At 34.3% G+C, this 17,171-nt stretch overlaps 1 long non-coding RNA gene across 2 annotated transcripts in view; it reads right to left on the bottom strand.

Annotated features, from left to right (window-relative positions):
- LOC127969847 (uncharacterized) overlaps nucleotides 1-17,171 on the bottom strand; it is a 105,205-nt gene that overhangs the window by 41,611 nt on the left and 46,423 nt on the right. The gene's annotated exons all lie outside the window — the stretch shown is intronic.

The following is a 17,171-nucleotide window of genomic DNA, read 5'->3' as shown; positions in this document are numbered from 1 at the left end:
CATTTTTACATATACTCGAGAGAAATGGCTTAAATATAAATCTTCAAACGTCTCATCTAATAGACAGAATTATCAAGACAAGGGAATTTATTTGAAGCATGTGAATAGCTGTCATTATGAAGTGGTTGTATGTGTAAAAACCAACAACAACACATGTGCTTGTTTTTGTAAAGCATCTTCTCAAGGTTCAACCTATAATATACATTTAAAAGCTAGCTCAGACCCTCGTAAGCTTTATAAGCAGAGACTGCAATATAGTCGTGATCATGATTTTAAAGAAAAGAAAAAAATTGAAACTAAGCAAAGATATGATGAGAATGAAACTTATAAAGAGACAAAAATTAAATGCAGTACTAAAAAGTACAAGGTAAACAAATGGCATCAAGAAAAAATACGCAAATACAGCACAGATAAATACAGATTGAATGATTTACATTGTGAGGCTGTAAAACAATACAGTATCCAAAAGTACCATACTGACAAAGCACATAAAGACACTGTCAAACAGTTGAGTATTCAAAAGTATGATGAAAATATAGCACACAGGGAGACTGTTAAAAAGATGAGCATTCAAAAATATAATGAAAACACAGAACACAGAGAGTCGGTCAAAAAGACGAGCATTCAAAAATATAATGCAAATAAAACACACAAAGAGATGGTTATAAATTACAACGTTCAAAAATATAAAACTGACATAGCTTTTGTCAATAATATAAAAATGAGAAATGCTGCAAGACAGTATGAATCACAGCTAAAAATGAAAGAGATAGACTATGTAATTGAACAGTTTAAACAAAAGATATCTACAGGTCCTGAATATGTTTGTTCAGTATGTCATCGTTGCTGCTTTAAAATGCAGGTAAAAAAGTGCAATATAAATAAATACCTTCAAAAATCAATCCATGCTGGATGTATGGCAGAAAAATGTATTACACTGAGATATCTGCACGAGTGTAATAAAGACTGTAGAGAAAACTGTGTCTATAAGAACAGTCCTGCTGCGTCTTTATGGATTTGTCACACATGTGATACAAAAATCTATGAAGGTAAAATGCCAGCTGAAAGTGTAGCAAATAATCTAAGTTTGGATCCTATTCCCACTGAACTGAGTTCTTTAAACTCTCTTGAGCAACATCTAATAGGAATGAATATTCCATTCATGAAAATGCTGGCTTTGCCACGAGGAGGACAGAATGGAATTTGTGGCCCTGTCGTGTGCATTCCATCTAATGTTTCAGAAGTAGTGAATGTTTTACCAAGATCAGAAAATGATTTTATGATACCAATAAAGCTTAAGAGAAAACTGACATACAAAGGGCATTATGAGTATAAATTTGTGAATAGTGATAAAATTAAAACAGCATTGACATATTTAAAGGAGAATAACAAATGGTATACAGATGTTGAGTTTAACAAGACTTGGATTAATCCTCTGGGTAAAACAGAAGAGGAAATGACTGATAAAACTGAAAACAATGATATGGATTTGGACAATTGTGAAGATGTGCGTATTAATGAAGAGCAAAACATTGACAATGATAATGAGATGAGTGATGAAACACTTCATGATCGACAGCAGCATGGTTTGTTTATGGATTCATGTTTGCAGCCAGTGGACATTGCTCAAGAAATCTTAGATCAACACTTTGATGGCATTATGTCACTTGCACCAGCAGAAGGAAATAATCCAGTGAGAATGTTAATGGATGAAACTAATGAAGCCAAATGTTTTCCAGTTCTGTTCCCAAAAGGAAAAGGTACATTTCATGATTCAAGACCTGAGAAATTAACACTGTCTAGATATTTAAACAACAGAATTTTAAATGCAGATGGACGTTTTGCCCAAAACCTCGATTACATCTTTTATGGACAATATTTGTCTGAGCTCAATCAAATTATGTCTAATGTATCCATTGCTTTGAGGAAAGGCTATGATTCAAGCAACAAAAGAAAAATTACCTCAGAAATACTGACAAACAAAGATTCACTTCAAATGATTTTAAATTATGATGAGGGTTACAAGTTTTTAAGGCCAGTGAGAGGCAGTCCTGTTTTTTGGCAAGCTGTTCAGAAGGATTTGTTTGCAATGGTAAGGCAACTTGGGATCCCAACATGGTTTTGCTCATTTTCCTCAGCTGATTTGAGATGGCCAGAATTATTGCAGTGTATTGTGAAACAAGAGGGTTGTCAAACTCCTATTGATGAACTGGATTGGTCTGACAGATGTGGGATGCTGAAACGAAACCCAGTAACTGCTGCCAGAATGTTTGATCATCGATTCCACTGTTTTCTGAAAGATGTGATTATGTCACCCGCTCAACCCATTGGAAAAATAATAGATTATTTCTATCGAATTGAATTTCAACAACGTGGATCACCTCACACACACTGTCTGTTTTGGGTTGAGAATGCACCTCAAGTGGACAGAGAGGATGATGATGAAGTTGCAGCATTTGTTGATCGTTATGTCACTTGTGAAATGCCACCTGAAAATGAAACAGAAATGCATGAAATTGTGAGCACTGTCCAACAGCACAGCAAAAGACATGCAAAAACGTGTAGAAAGAAAGGTACTACATGTAGATTTAACTTTCCACGTCCACCAAGCCAAAATACTTTCATTACAAGAAGCAGACAAACAGATAAGAATGGAAATACAACAGATGATGGACAATGTGAAAGTAAAGACAAAAGAGTAAACTATTCTAAAGACATATCAAAAGAATTAGCTGAATCTATAATGAAAAGAGTAAGAGAATGTTTGCTGAACACTGATGCTGTCTTTGACTCTGTTGATTCTATGTTTGCATCTATTGGTATAAATCAAGAGATATTTGAATGCGCTTATAACAAAATGACAAAGAAAACAAATGTTGTGCTAAAAAGGAAACCAAGTGATGTGTGGGTAAATCAGTATAATGAAGATCTTTTGCGATGCTGGAATGCAAACATGGACATACAGTTTGTTGTTGATGCTTACTCTTGCATAGTGTATATAGTTTCCTACATTTCCAAAGCAGAGAGAGAAATGGGATTGCTGCTGGCAAATGCACAGAAAGAAGCACACAAGGATGGCAATATGGATGCAAAACAAGCTTTAAGAAAACTTGGAAGTGTTTTCCTCCACAATAGAGAAGTGTCCGCCCAAGAGAGCGTTTATCGCTTGACTAATATGAGATTAAAAGAAGGATCGAGGAAAGTGGTTTTCATTCCAACTGGTCTTAATACAGTAAAAATGAGTTTACCTTTAAATATCATAAATAAAAAGGCTGAAAAGGAAGAAACTGACAATGATGAAATATGGATGAAAAGCATCACAGACAGATACAGAGCTCGTCCAAAAACTCAAGACTTTACAGGAATGTGTTTAGCGTCCTTTGCATCAGAATACAGAGTTCTGTCCAAATCTGAAAAGTCATGCTCAGACAGAGTAAAACTGGAAAATGACATGGGGTTTGTGAGAAAAAGAACTCGAACAGATTTTGCAGTTGTACGATATGCTCGTTTTTCACCAACTAAAAATCCTGAAAATTATTATCAAAGTATTTTGGAGTTATTTTTGCCTCATATTTTGCAAAGTCAACTGAAACCACCAAATTTCACTTCATATCAGGAGTTTTATGAGACTGGATTTGTCACATTGTATAATGATGAACTTGAGTCAGTGAAAATCATAGTGGACACAAACAGGTCAAAATTTGAAAAAGAAGCAGACAGTATACAAAGAGCTCAAGATGACTTAGAACAACATGGACCGATGGAAGACGCTTGGGCCCAAATCTGTCCAGAAGCAGAACTTGAGCGTTTAGAATGTCTAGATACTAGAAAAGAACAACCAATAGAAACAGAGGAAGGTGATGATGTCATTCCTGATCTATTACCAAATGTTCATGGGTTCACATTAGAAAAGAATCCTTGTGCTATGACAAAGAAAGATGCAATGTGTTTGCTGCGTTCTTTGAATGAGAAACAGTCACAAATCTTTTATAAAGTGCGGCAGTGGTGTCTAGCAAAAGTACAAGGTGAAAACCCAGAACCATTTCATGTGTTCATATCTGGGCCTGGAGGAGTTGGAAAGTCAGTTTTGATTAAAGCTATGTATTATGAAACCTCACGCATTCTATCAAAGTTATCAGAAAACCCAGATGAGACACATGTGCTCTTAACAGCTCCGACCGGTGTCAGTGCCTTTAACATTAGTGCAAAAACTATACATTCAACTTTCTCTATTGGAACGAATGCTACATTGCCATATCAGCCACTTGGTGACGAAAAAATTAATTCCTTGAGAGCAAAATTTGGAAAACTGCAAATATTAATAATTGATGAAATTTCAATGGTTGATCATAAACTTTTGGCATATATTCATGGCAGATTGAGACAAATCAAACAAACAGGAGATTATTCAGCATTTGGAAAAGTCTCAGTAATAGCAGTCGGAGATTTTTATCAACTTTCTCCCGTCAAAGGAAAACCACTTTATACTGAACCAGTGAACAGTGTGAATCTTTGGGAAACTCACTTTAGTGTTGTTGAACTCACAGAGATCATGAGGCAGAAGGACAAAGAATTTGCTGAATTACTGAGTCGTTTAAGACTACGTAAAAAGGATGAACCAATGCGTGAAGATGACGTTGCTATGCTTAAAAAATGTGAAACAGGTGATGGTGATGATAGTACAGATATCCACATTTATGCAACCAACAGTGAAGTTGACGTACACAACATACATATGCTGCATAAATTATGCTCAGACACAGTTACTGTGAAAGCACAAGACTTTGAGAGAAATGCTAAAACTGGCCGAATGGAAGAAAAAGATGGGCATCATTTCAGAGTTCATAACAGCTGTTTAGAAAAATCCCTTGAATTAGCTATTGATGCTCGAATAATGCTTATAAAAAATATTAATGTTTCAGATGGTCTTGTGAATGGTATTTTTGGCACAATTAAAGAATTCTGTTATGAAGATAATGAAACATTTCCCTCAAAAATATATATTGAATTTGACAATGAGCAAGTTGGTAAAGAAGCAAGAGCCAAACATCCGTGTTTAAAACCTGGACTAGAGAAAGCAACACCAATTGAACCTGAAGAAGAGAAAGTAACCAATGATGGTGGTGTCAGAAGGCAGTATCCTATCAGACTAGCTTGGGCTTGCACAGTTCATAAAGTACAAGGCCTAACAGTGGACAAAGCTGTTGTTTCAATGAAAAAGATATTTGCTGCAGGACAAGCGTATGTAGCATTAAGTCGAGTGACCTCTCTTGATGGACTCATCATTGAAGATTTCAAAGAAAACGTTATTTTTGCGAAGGATAACATTGAGCAAGCACTACAGAATATGCCTCCATTTATTCTTCCATGTGAAACAACAGAAAGTTTCAAATACAAAATTATGTTACACAATGTTGAAGGATTAATCCCACATATATTAGATATTCGCCAAGATAACAGATACTTTGAAGCAGATATGATATGTGTAACAGAGACATGGTTGAAACCAAACAATTTGGAGAATGAAGTGAGTCTTGATGGGTACTATTTCCATGGAAAAACACGTAGTGCTGCATATGACACAAGTGAGGATGTTTTTGCTAAACTAAAAGAGGAAAATCATGGTGGTGTTGGAATATATCACAAAGAAAAAGTCAAAGTTGCTCTAATGGATTTACCGTGCATTAACATTGAATGTATGATGTGCAGAATAGAACATCTGGACACAACTGTGGCAGTTGTATATAGACCGCCATCATATAACATTGACCTGTTTCAAGAGAAGTTGACTAACTTAGTTCATGAAATTAACTGCTTACCAGGTGGGAAAATAATTCTAGGAGATTTCAATGAAAACCTTTTCAATTACTCAAGTATTTATCATCTTATGCAACATTCTGGTTTCACACAAATTGTTGAGAAACCAACAACTGAAAATAATACACTAATTGATCATGTATATGTGAAAGACATTGACTTGGATAAAATAAAGATTGATATTATGCCCACTTACTTCAGCTATCATGATTGTGTTGTGCTGAAATGGTTAGCATAATCAAATCGTCCAACAAGATGGGGGGAGGGGGATACAGAGGTGATTTTTAAATGTGGACGGCCTCTGTGGGAAAACATACTGCCTTCACATGCTATCGGAATTAGTGGTGTGCACCAAACTCCCTTTAAATCAGTGGTTCTTAATTCTGGGGCCTCATTTATAAAATGTGTACAGAAATCTTCCTAAAGTTAATCTTATGATTACTTGTCAAATTTGCAGCTTACAATTTCAAAAACTTGATATACTCAAAAAAGAAAAACTGTGTACATATGCTGCTACAAATATAAATGCTGGCTTGGATTTAGGCATATGCACACAGGGTTTATAAATGTCATCCCAGCTGTTTGTGACCCCCACTGTACATATTTTGCATGTCTCTGTTCTTTATCAAAGCTGATTCAAATCACAAGAATGTTACAAAACAGCTGCATATATGAATGGAGTTTCAACTGACATGCTTCGTATACAGTGTTCATTGCTCTACCCATTTAATCTGTCTTCAGAATTTTCAGGCAAACATAAATCCTACTACAAAATTGTGAATTGTATTGTGCAGAGCAGGGGTTATGATGAACAAGATTAAGAACTGCTGCTTTAAAAGGATTGGCCTCAAACTCAGTACCCTATTTCACTACTAGCTCTACCTGAGTCTGTCTTCCTAACTAATAATTGTAACATGTGTTTCTTAATCATATGTAATGCCACCTGAATGGTACTTGACTGACATCTATCTTTGTCCTCTTTAAGTTCTTTTGATGAATTACTGTTTTGGTAGTATCAAGGCGCCTCTATAATGTAAATGCCGTTTTAACTGTGAAATACCTGATTTTGTTCTGGTCCCTAAGTAGGCCTGTGCATGCCACTAATGAGAAGAAATATAAATTTCCTAGTTGAAAATTTAAAACCAATATAATATTGAGTAAATGTCTTCAATAGCAAAGTATCAATCAGTAAGATTTTGTAAACATCAAATAAGCAAAAATCATCTTGTCTACCAACAAAATTCATATTGTTTTACACATAAAAATACATAAACATGAACAGGTCATGATTTTCTGTTCAAACGTTCAAACGTAAAAGGTATTTCCGATAGCATGTGAAGGCAGTATGTAGCACTATACATTTACTGGGTGTTAAGGCCTTGAATGTTTTCACACTGAAATTGCAATTATAATATTCAGCTGTTAATATAAGTAGTTTTTAATATATATATATATGTGTGTGTGTGTGTGTGTGTGTGTGTGTGTGTGTGTTTGTGCATATAAATGATTGTTTTTTTATTATATTATCAGTACTTTTCATTAATTTACTAATTCATTCATTCATTCATTCATTTTTTTCTTTCATATATTTTTGTTGTACAAAATGTTTATGCAATGTCCTTTTACCATAAATGTATATGCAAACTTTATTATACTGTTACTTCTAATGAAATTCCTAATGAATTGCTTAAAAAAATTATGTACAGTAAAAATAGTTTCCAGCAAAGTGATGAAATATTTGCAGCTTCATCGTCATCAACACTGAAAATATTGAGAAAGAGGTAAGATGATTTTTATCATTTAACATAATGATGAGTTTTATTATATTGATATAATGTAAAAAACATTTAGCATTTTGCAATGTTTATATTTGAAACATAATGTCTTAAATCATTACATATTGTAGTTAAATTGACTATTTACTCATTTAATACATTAAAAAATATAGCATTTGTGAGTATTTTTTTTTTCTCTAATCATCAGGTACACCACAGCATGTTCACAATGATGACAACATTCTATTCAATGTAACTGCATGGATAACTACGCAAGAAAGAATGCTTTGACTGCACAGAACTTTTGAAACACCACCATGGACATCTTTGGACAAGTAACTAAAGGCAGGCTGCTTTCATGGATTCATTTTGTAAACACCAAATATTGACTATCGTCTGTATGCCTCAATTCAGCACCAACTGACATTCATGGGATGATACTACAATTTTTCTCTGTCCAATTTTATTGACTTTGCACTGGCTGGAGCTTTAGATTTCTGATCTTGGATCTCATCAGTGGAAAGCAACATAGTACTGTGCTCTTATACTGGCATTGATGTCAAATTCTGTTGTCCTGGACATTGTTAAATGGTAATCTTTTGGATGCAACTATTGTTTATTGCTCCATAAATGCACTCTGTAGACCTGGAACTACACCTGACACCATTCACCTCAAGGCAACCTACTCGAAGAGACAAGTAGCACAGATACTCTGTGGTGTTGGTATTATCTGGATGTCTGGATTTATTTACTTATTTATTACTTTTTTAACTTTTTATTTGTTTTATTTAATTTTATTTCAAAATTCTGTAATTTCAAATGTTTCCAATACTTCACAACCATTATTTAGTATTTACTCTTATTATATTATTTAATGTATCATGTATAATTTTTCATGCAGTGTGTTAATGGGTCATAGTTTTCTAGCATATCTATTAACAAAAGTCTTTGAATTGAACTGAATTGAGCTGAACTGAATTAAGCAAATGAATGAATGAATGAATGAAAAAAACTAATAAATACTGGACATATTTTATAAGCTACATTTTAAATAATTTAAAATGTATTTAAATACAATTGTGAAGATATTTTCATGTATTGTCATATAGACCTCCTTTAAACTAATAAACGTATGGGTTTATAATTCATATATAAATTATTTTATTGCCAATGTCATATTAAAAATGTTTGTTTCTTTCATATGATAATTTGTGTGTTTTTCTACAAAGAAAAAAAGAGAAATGCTATGAATTGTGCAAAGCTATTGTGTTAAATAAATTTTGTGATATTGTTTAAGGAGACTTGTTTTAAATGTACTTTTTTACAACAGTTCAAAAATATCAATAAACATTACTATTGCAAAGAATATTATAATGAATAAGAATACCATAAGAATAGAATAGGAATAGAATAATAATAGTAACACTTGCCTGTTAATTGTTTTTCATTTATTTCATTTCATTTATTTCAACCTTGCTATATGTACTGTGCCAAAAGTCAGAGACTTTAAAATCATGACACAAAAAGCAGATTCCAGTTCATCAGATTTAAACGGCCATTTTATTGTGGAACTAGTCTTAATCTTTTTCCAAAAAACCATCCTTAGAGGTTTTAAACCTTTATAACAATCACAGCGTTCATTTTTCTCCAATCTCCATAAGATTCTCCATTTTTATTTAGAATCATGTAATGCATGAATTTATACAAGTTTTCAAATGTCTTTTTTGTACATGATAGTAATTTGAAATTTTTACCACTAACAAAATACTTACAGGAATTTTTCTTTTTATAATATTCTTTTCAGTTTTAAATGTAATGATAATATGGCACAATTATCAAAACTGATAGATTTTATGAAGTGGTAAATCATGAGCTTTGACTAATCATGATTTTAAATGTAATAATGACACAAATGTCACTACATCATTAAACCTGAAAAAATAAATAAGCGATAGAATGAGCCAATGGGTGATACTTTCCTGCCATCTAGTGGCTGTATTTGCATTTCCAGGTAATCCAAAGATAGACAGATACTTTTTTTTAAAAGGGTTCCTTTTTTTTGTTCATAGCAAATAAAGTGTTGATTGATAGAATTGGTCCCAAAGGCAAAGTTGTTCTGACTAAAGAGATCTATCATATGATTTGAAGATCTAGTATTTGTGTGAATATTTGAGATTTTTTTTTTTTTGTTGTTGTTGTTGTTTTTTTTGCAATCTGCAATAAGCTTTTGGTTGCATGTGCCCCCCACCCCCACTCCTTTCTAAATGATCCCTTAATACTAACCAAGGGACAAACTTTTCAGGTTTCAATGTAATCATAATGTGCCAAAATTGTAAAAAGTGATATATCTGTATGAACAAAATGGAAAACATTGACTCAATGAGATTTAAAATGTTATAACAGTTAATGTTTTAATGTTTTGGCATGAATTCATGAATCCTTTCAATAGTACTGTTCAACTTAACTGAATGAGCCCATTAGTGGTCTTCAGCTGCCATCTAGTGGTTATAAATTGCATTTACTCAAGCAACACTGTGTTTTTAAACATAACTGTTATTGTGTATTTTTTTTTTTTTTTTTTTTTTTTTGCCCAATCTCTCTTAAATTTTGCATGCTTGTTTAGAATGAAATTATGCATTATTTTACACAGTTTTGATAATTTGTGGGCTTTCTGTTTGTATTAATAGGCCTTTGTGTACACTATGAAAAGAACATATTATAAAATTACTGGTTTATAGTTGCCCAAATGCAATTGTTCAACATTTACCGGGGTTCAAGTAGTTTAGGCCTCTGGGGTGGTCTCGGCCAACCAGGATGTATGGATGACATTTGAACACATCCAAAAGACAGACACACACACACACTGAAATTAAATTATTAAACTAGTTTTTAAGACTTTAGATGTCATTCAGGTTTCACTGTAATCACAATGTGGCAAAATTGTAAAAACTGATGTGTCTGTATGAACAAAATGGAAAACACTGATTCAATGAGATTTAAAATGTTATAACAGTTCATTTATTAATGTTTTGGCAAGAATTAATGAAAACAGTGCTGTTCAACTTACCTGAATGAGCCCATTAGTGGTCTTCCGCTGCCATCTAGTGGTTATAAATTGCATTTACTCAAACAACACTGTGTTTTTAAACATAACTGTTATAGTGTTGTTATTTTTTTTGTCCAATCTCTCTTAAATTTTGCATGCTTGTTTAGAATGAAATTATGCATTATTTTACACAGTTTTGATAATTTGTGGGCTTTCTGTTTGAATTAATATGCCTTTGTGTACACTGTGAAAAGAACATATTATAAAATTACTGGTTTATAGTTGTCCAAATGCAATTGTTCAACATGTTTTTGATAATTATTGACCTTCAGAGTCTAGAGAATTGTACTTCAGTGGTTTCATTGATTTTCATCTTAAACCCTATCACTAGTTTACCAAAGTAACTTTTTTAAATAATCTTGAATATTTAATTAACAGCTTTATTGACAACATTGGTCCCAGAGGCAAAGTTGTTCAGAATGAGGAAATCTATCATATGATATGAAGATCTAGTGTTTTTGAATGAATATATGAGCATTTTCAAACAATTTGAGGCCATTTACCACATAAATCTTGTGTTTTGAGACCTTTTCTACTGTTATAGCGCCACCTATGGTCTGATCTCCATGAAACTTTGCATACTTGTTAAGAGTCACCTGTTACATGATTTCACTGACTTTCATAAAGTTTTGAGTTTTCGTTTAGGTTTTATAGGCTTTGGGGTATGTTTGGCCACACCCCTTTTTCTAAATTACCCCTTTACAGCTAACCAAAGGACAAAATTCAACATTTTTTTAATAATTATTGATCTAGAGAGTCCACAGAATATTACTACAGTGGTTTGGTTCCGATCGGGCAAAAAACCTAGGACTAGTTCGCAAAAGTAGGTTTATAACATATTTGTGAATAACAATTGAACAATTTGATTGACAGTGATGGTTCTTGAGGCAAAGTTGTGCATTATGAGGAGATCTATCAAATGATATGCATATTGTGTTGATATGTGAAACACCACGTGATTACAGAGCCATAAAACTCGTTAGCGCCAACTAGTGGCCGATTTCTTTCAAAATTCTTACAGACCTTAAGGTTCATGAGTCGAACGTACTCAGCGAGTTTCGTTCCGATCAACATCCGTTAACCCTTTCAAATAGGTGCTTAAAATTGTTTGGCCAATGGCGGCCATGTCTTTTGAGATATGCAAATGTCCTCATAGGTACTTGTGCCCCTTCAAACCAAGACACTGCATACCAATTTTCAAGTCGATCGAGTCAACGGTTGCCTAGTTATAGCCATTTATGTGTTTTTTCTTTTTATAGCGCCCCCAAGTGGCAGAGGTGTGCAATTTTTTTTATTTGACCAAAGATTGAGGTCATAGATATGTATACCGAGTTTGGTTAAGATATCTCATTTCATTCATGAGTTATAGCCTGTTGCGTAAAATTGGTCCTCGACTTTCAAACATTTTGGCATCCCATTACGATAGTGAGTCGAAATTTCTACTTTTTTTTTGATAATTATTGATATTCACTGGACAGAGAACATTTCTGCAGTGGTTTGGTTCAGATTGGGTGAAAAACCTAGGACTAGTTCGCAAAAGTAGGTTTTGGACATACGTCAAGTTTGCGAAAAAACGAGGCCTCCTAGACCCAAATTCAGAGTGACCGTTTTTAATTTCGCATGACCCACGGATTCCAGAAATGTAAAATTTTTGGCTCTATCACAAGCGGTTTAGGAGCTATTAGCAAAAACGCATTTTCGATCACTGTAGCGCCCCCTATTGGCCAATTGGGCTGAGACTTTGATAGGTTCTCCCCAAATTGAGCTCTATTATCTGACCAAGTTTCAAGTCTCTAGGCCTTACGGTTTGGGCTGCACGTTCAGTTCTAGGGCAGAAGAATAATAATAATAATAATAAAAATCCTAACAATTACAATAGGGTTTCAGCACTGCGTGCTTGAACCCCTAATAATAATAATTAAAGCTGCAAGCAGCATTTACGGGGTTCAAGCACATTAAGGCCTCTGAGGTGGTCTGAGCCAACCTGGACGTATGGATGACAGTTAAACACATCCAAAACGGAGAATAGGCTGACAGACAGACACACGCACTGAAATTAAATGATTAAAGTAGTTTTTAAGAGTTTGGATGTCATTTTCAGGTTTCACTGTAATCATAATGTGGCAAAATTTTAAAAACTGATAAGTCTGTATGAACAAAATGGAAAACTTTAACTCAGTGAGATTTAAAATGTTGTAACAGTGTTTTTTTATTTATTGTTTAGGCATGAATTCATAAATCTTCTCAAAAGTACTGTTTCAATTTGCTTAATGAGCCCATTAGTGGTCTTCCGCTGCCATCTAGTGGTTATAAATTGCATTTACTCAAACAACACTGTTTTTAAACATAACTGTTATAGTGTAATGTTTTTTGCCCAATCTCTCTTAAATTTTGAATGCTTGTTTAGAATGAAATTAGGCATTATTTTACACAGTTTTGATAATTTGTGGGCTTTCTGTTTGTATTAATAGGCCTTTGTGTACACTTTGAAAATAACATATTATAAAATTACTGGTTTATAGTTGTCCAAATGCAATTGTTCAACATGTTTTTGATAATTATTGACCTTCAGAGTCTAGAGAATTGTACTTCAGTGGTTTTATTGATTTTCAGCTTAAAGCCTTGGACTACTTTGGCAAAGTAACTTTTTTAAATAATCTTGAATATTTAATTAACAGCTTTATTGACAACATTGGTCCCAGAGGCAAAGTTGTTCAGAATGAGGAGATCTATCATTTGATGTGAAGATCTAGTGTTTTTGAGAGAATATATTAGCATTTTCAAACAATTTGAGGCCATTTACCATATAAATCTTGTGTTTTGAGACCTTTTCTACTGTTATAGCGCCACCTATGGTCCGATCTCCATGAAACTTTGCATGCTTGTTAAGAGTCACCTGTTACATGTTTTTCCCTAGTTTCATAAAGTTTAGAGTTTTTGTTTAGGTTTTATAGGCTTTGGGGTATGTTTGGCCACACCCCTTTTCTTAATTACCCCTTTAACGCTAACCAAAGTACAAAATTTAACATTTTTTTGATAATTATTGATCTAGAGAGTCCACAGATTATTACTGCAGTGGTTTGGTTCCGATCGGACAAAAAACCTAGGACTAGTTCGCAAAAGTAGGTTTTTAACATATTTGTGAATAACAATTGAACGATTTGATTGACAGCAATGGTTCTTGAGGCAAAGTTGTGCATTATGAGAAGATCTATCAAATGATATGAATATTGTGTTGATATGTGAAACACCACGTGATTACAGAGCCATAAAACTCGTTAGCGCCAACTAGTGGCCAATTTCTTTCAAAATTCTTACAGACCTTAAGGTTCATGAGTCGAACGTACCCAGCGAGTTTCGTTCCGATGAACATCCGTTAACCCTTTCAAATAGGTGCTTAAAGTTGTTTGGCCAATGGCGGCCATGTTTTTTGAGATATGCAAATGTCCTCATAGGTACTTGTGTCCCTTCAGACCAAGACACTGCATACCAATTTTCAAGTCGATCGAGCCAACGGTTGCCTGGTTATAGCCATTTATGTGTTTTTTAAATCTTATTGCGCCCCCAAGTGGCAGAGATATGCAATTTTTTTTATTTGACCAAAGATTGAGCTCATACATATGTGTACCAATTTTGGTGAAGATATCTCATTCCGTTCAAGAGTTATAGTCAAAATAGTATTTGGCTAACGTTAGCATAGACGCTTTTTGGTGTACTGTTTCGCGTAAGAATTGAAATTTCAACTTTTTTTTGATAATTATTGATATTGAGTGTCCAGGGAATATTTATGAAGTGGTTTGGTTCTGATTGGTTGAAAATCCTAGGACTAGTTCGCAAAAGTAGGTTTCGGATATAGCTCGATTTTGCGAGAAAACGGTGCGTCGTAGACCCCAAAAAGGCGCCGTACACTTTTGTTCGGGCTAACCCAAGGATTGCTATGATGCAATGTTTTTGAGTTTATGGCTAACGGTTTACGATTCACGGCCAAAAACGTCCAAAATTTTTGTTTTTTGCGCTATAGCGCCCCCGTTTGGCCGATTGGGCTGAGACTTTGATAAGTTCTCCCCAAAATGAGCTCTACGATCTGTCCAAATTTCAGCTCTCTAGGCCTTACGGTTTGGGCTGCACGTTCAGTTCTAGGGCGGAAGAATAATAATAATAATTAAAGCTGCAAGCAGCATTTTACGGGGTTCAAGCATTTACGGCCTCTGAGGTGGTCTTGGCTAACCTGGATGCATGGATGACAGTTAAAGACATCCAAAATTAAGAATAGGCTGGCAGACAGACACAAACACTGAAATTAAATGATTAAACTAGTTTTTAACAGTTTAGATGTCATTTTCAGGTTAAACTGTAATCACAATGTGGCAAAATTGTAAAAACTGATATATCTGTATGAACAAAATGGAAAACATTGACTCAATGAGATTTAAAATGTTATAACAGTTAATTTTTTTTATGTTTTGGCATGAATTAATGAATCCTTTCAACAGTACTGTTCAACTTTGCTGAATGAGCCCATTAGTGGTCTCCCGCTGCCATCTAGTGGTTCTAAATTGCATTTACTCAAGCAACACTGTGTTTTTAAATATAACTGTTATAGTGTTGTTATTTTTTTTGACCAATCTCTCTTAAATTTTGCATGCTTGTTTAGAATGAAATTTTGCATTATTTTACACAGTTTTGATAATTTGTGGGCTTTCTGTTTGTATTAATAGGCCTTAGTGTACACTATGCAAATAACATATTATAAAATTACTGGTTTATAGTTGTCCAAATGCAACTGTTCAACATGTTTTTGATAATTATTGACCTTCAGAGTCTAGAGAATTGTACTTCAGTGGTTTTATTGATTTTCAGCTTATACCCTATCACTAGTTTGCCAAAGTAACTTTTTGAAATAATCTTGAATATTTAATTAACAGCTTTATTGACAACATTGGTCCCAGAGGCAAAGTTGTTCAGAATGAGGAGATCTATCATATGATATGAAGATCTAGTGTTTTTGAGTGAATATATGAGCATTTTCAAACAATTTGAGGCCATTTACCATATAAATCTTGTGTTTTGAGACCTTTTCTACTGTTATAGCGCCACCTATGGTGCGATCTCCATGAAACTTTGCATGCTTGTTAAGAGTTACCTGTTACATGTTCTCACCACGTTTCATAAAGTTTTGAGTTTTCGTTTAGGTTTTATAGGCTTTGGGGTATGTTTGGCCACACCTCTTTTCTTAATTACCCATTTAACGCTAACCAAAGTACAAAATTGAACATTTTTTTGATAATTATTGATCTAGACAGTCCACAGAATATTACTGCAGTGGTTTGGTTCCGATCAGACAAAAAACCTAGGACTAGTTCGCAAAAGTAGTTTTTTAACATATTTGTGAATAACAATTGAACGATTTGATTGACAGCAATGGTTCTTGAGGCAAAGTTGTGCATTATGAGGAGATCTATCAAATGATATGCATATTGTGTTGATATGTGAAACACCACGTGATTACAGAGCCATAAAACTCGTTAGCGCCAACTAGTGGCCGATTTCTTTCAAAATTCTTACAGACCTTAAGGTTCATGAGTTGAACGTACCCAGCGAGTTTCGTTCCGAACAACATCCGTTAACCCTTTCAAATAGGTGCTTAAAATTGTTTGGCCAATGGCAGCCATGTTTTTTGAGATATGCAAATGTCCTCATAGGTACTTGTGCCCCTTCAGACCAAGACACTGCATACCAATTTTCAAGTCGATCGAGCCAACGGTTGCCTAGTTATAGCCATTTATGTGTTTTTTAAATCTTATTGCGCCCCCAAGTGGCAGAGATGCGCAATTTTTTTTTATTTGACCAAAGATTGAGCTCATACATATGTGTACCAAGTTTGGTCAAGATATCTCATTCCGTTCAAGAGTTATAGTCAAAATAACATTTGGCTAACGTTAGCATAGACGCTTTTTGGCGTACTGTTTCGCGTAACAATCGAAATGTCAACTTTTTTTTGATAATTATTTATATTGAGTGTCCAGGGAATATTTCTGCAGTGGTTTCGTTCCGATTGGTTGAAAATCCTAGGACTAGTTCGCAAAAGTAGGTTTCGGATATAGCTCGATTTTGCGAGAAAACGGTGTGTCGTAGAGCAAAAAATGCAACTGTGCACTTTTGTTCGGGCTAACCCAAGGATTGCAACGATGCCTTGTTTTTGAGTCTACGGCTAACGGTTTACGACCTGCGGCCAAAAATGTCAAAAATTTTAGTTTTTTGCGCTGTAGCGCCCCCGTTAGGCCGATTGGGCCGGTTCTTTGTATCTGAGTAGCGAGCAAGACTACTACCATCTGACCAAGTTTCAGCTCTCTAGGCCTTACGGTTTGGGCTGCACGTTCAGTTTTAAGGCGGAAAAATAATAATAATAATAAAAATCTTAACAATTACAATAGGGTTTCAGCACTGCGTGCTTGAACCCCTAATAATAATAA

This window comes from Carassius gibelio, chromosome B13 (assembly GCF_023724105.1).
Source record: "Carassius gibelio isolate Cgi1373 ecotype wild population from Czech Republic chromosome B13, carGib1.2-hapl.c, whole genome shotgun sequence".
Taxonomy (NCBI): Eukaryota; Metazoa; Chordata; class Actinopteri; order Cypriniformes; family Cyprinidae; genus Carassius; species Carassius gibelio.
Note: the sequence above shows the minus strand (reverse complement) of the source record. Positions and strands in the feature narration are given on the sequence as shown.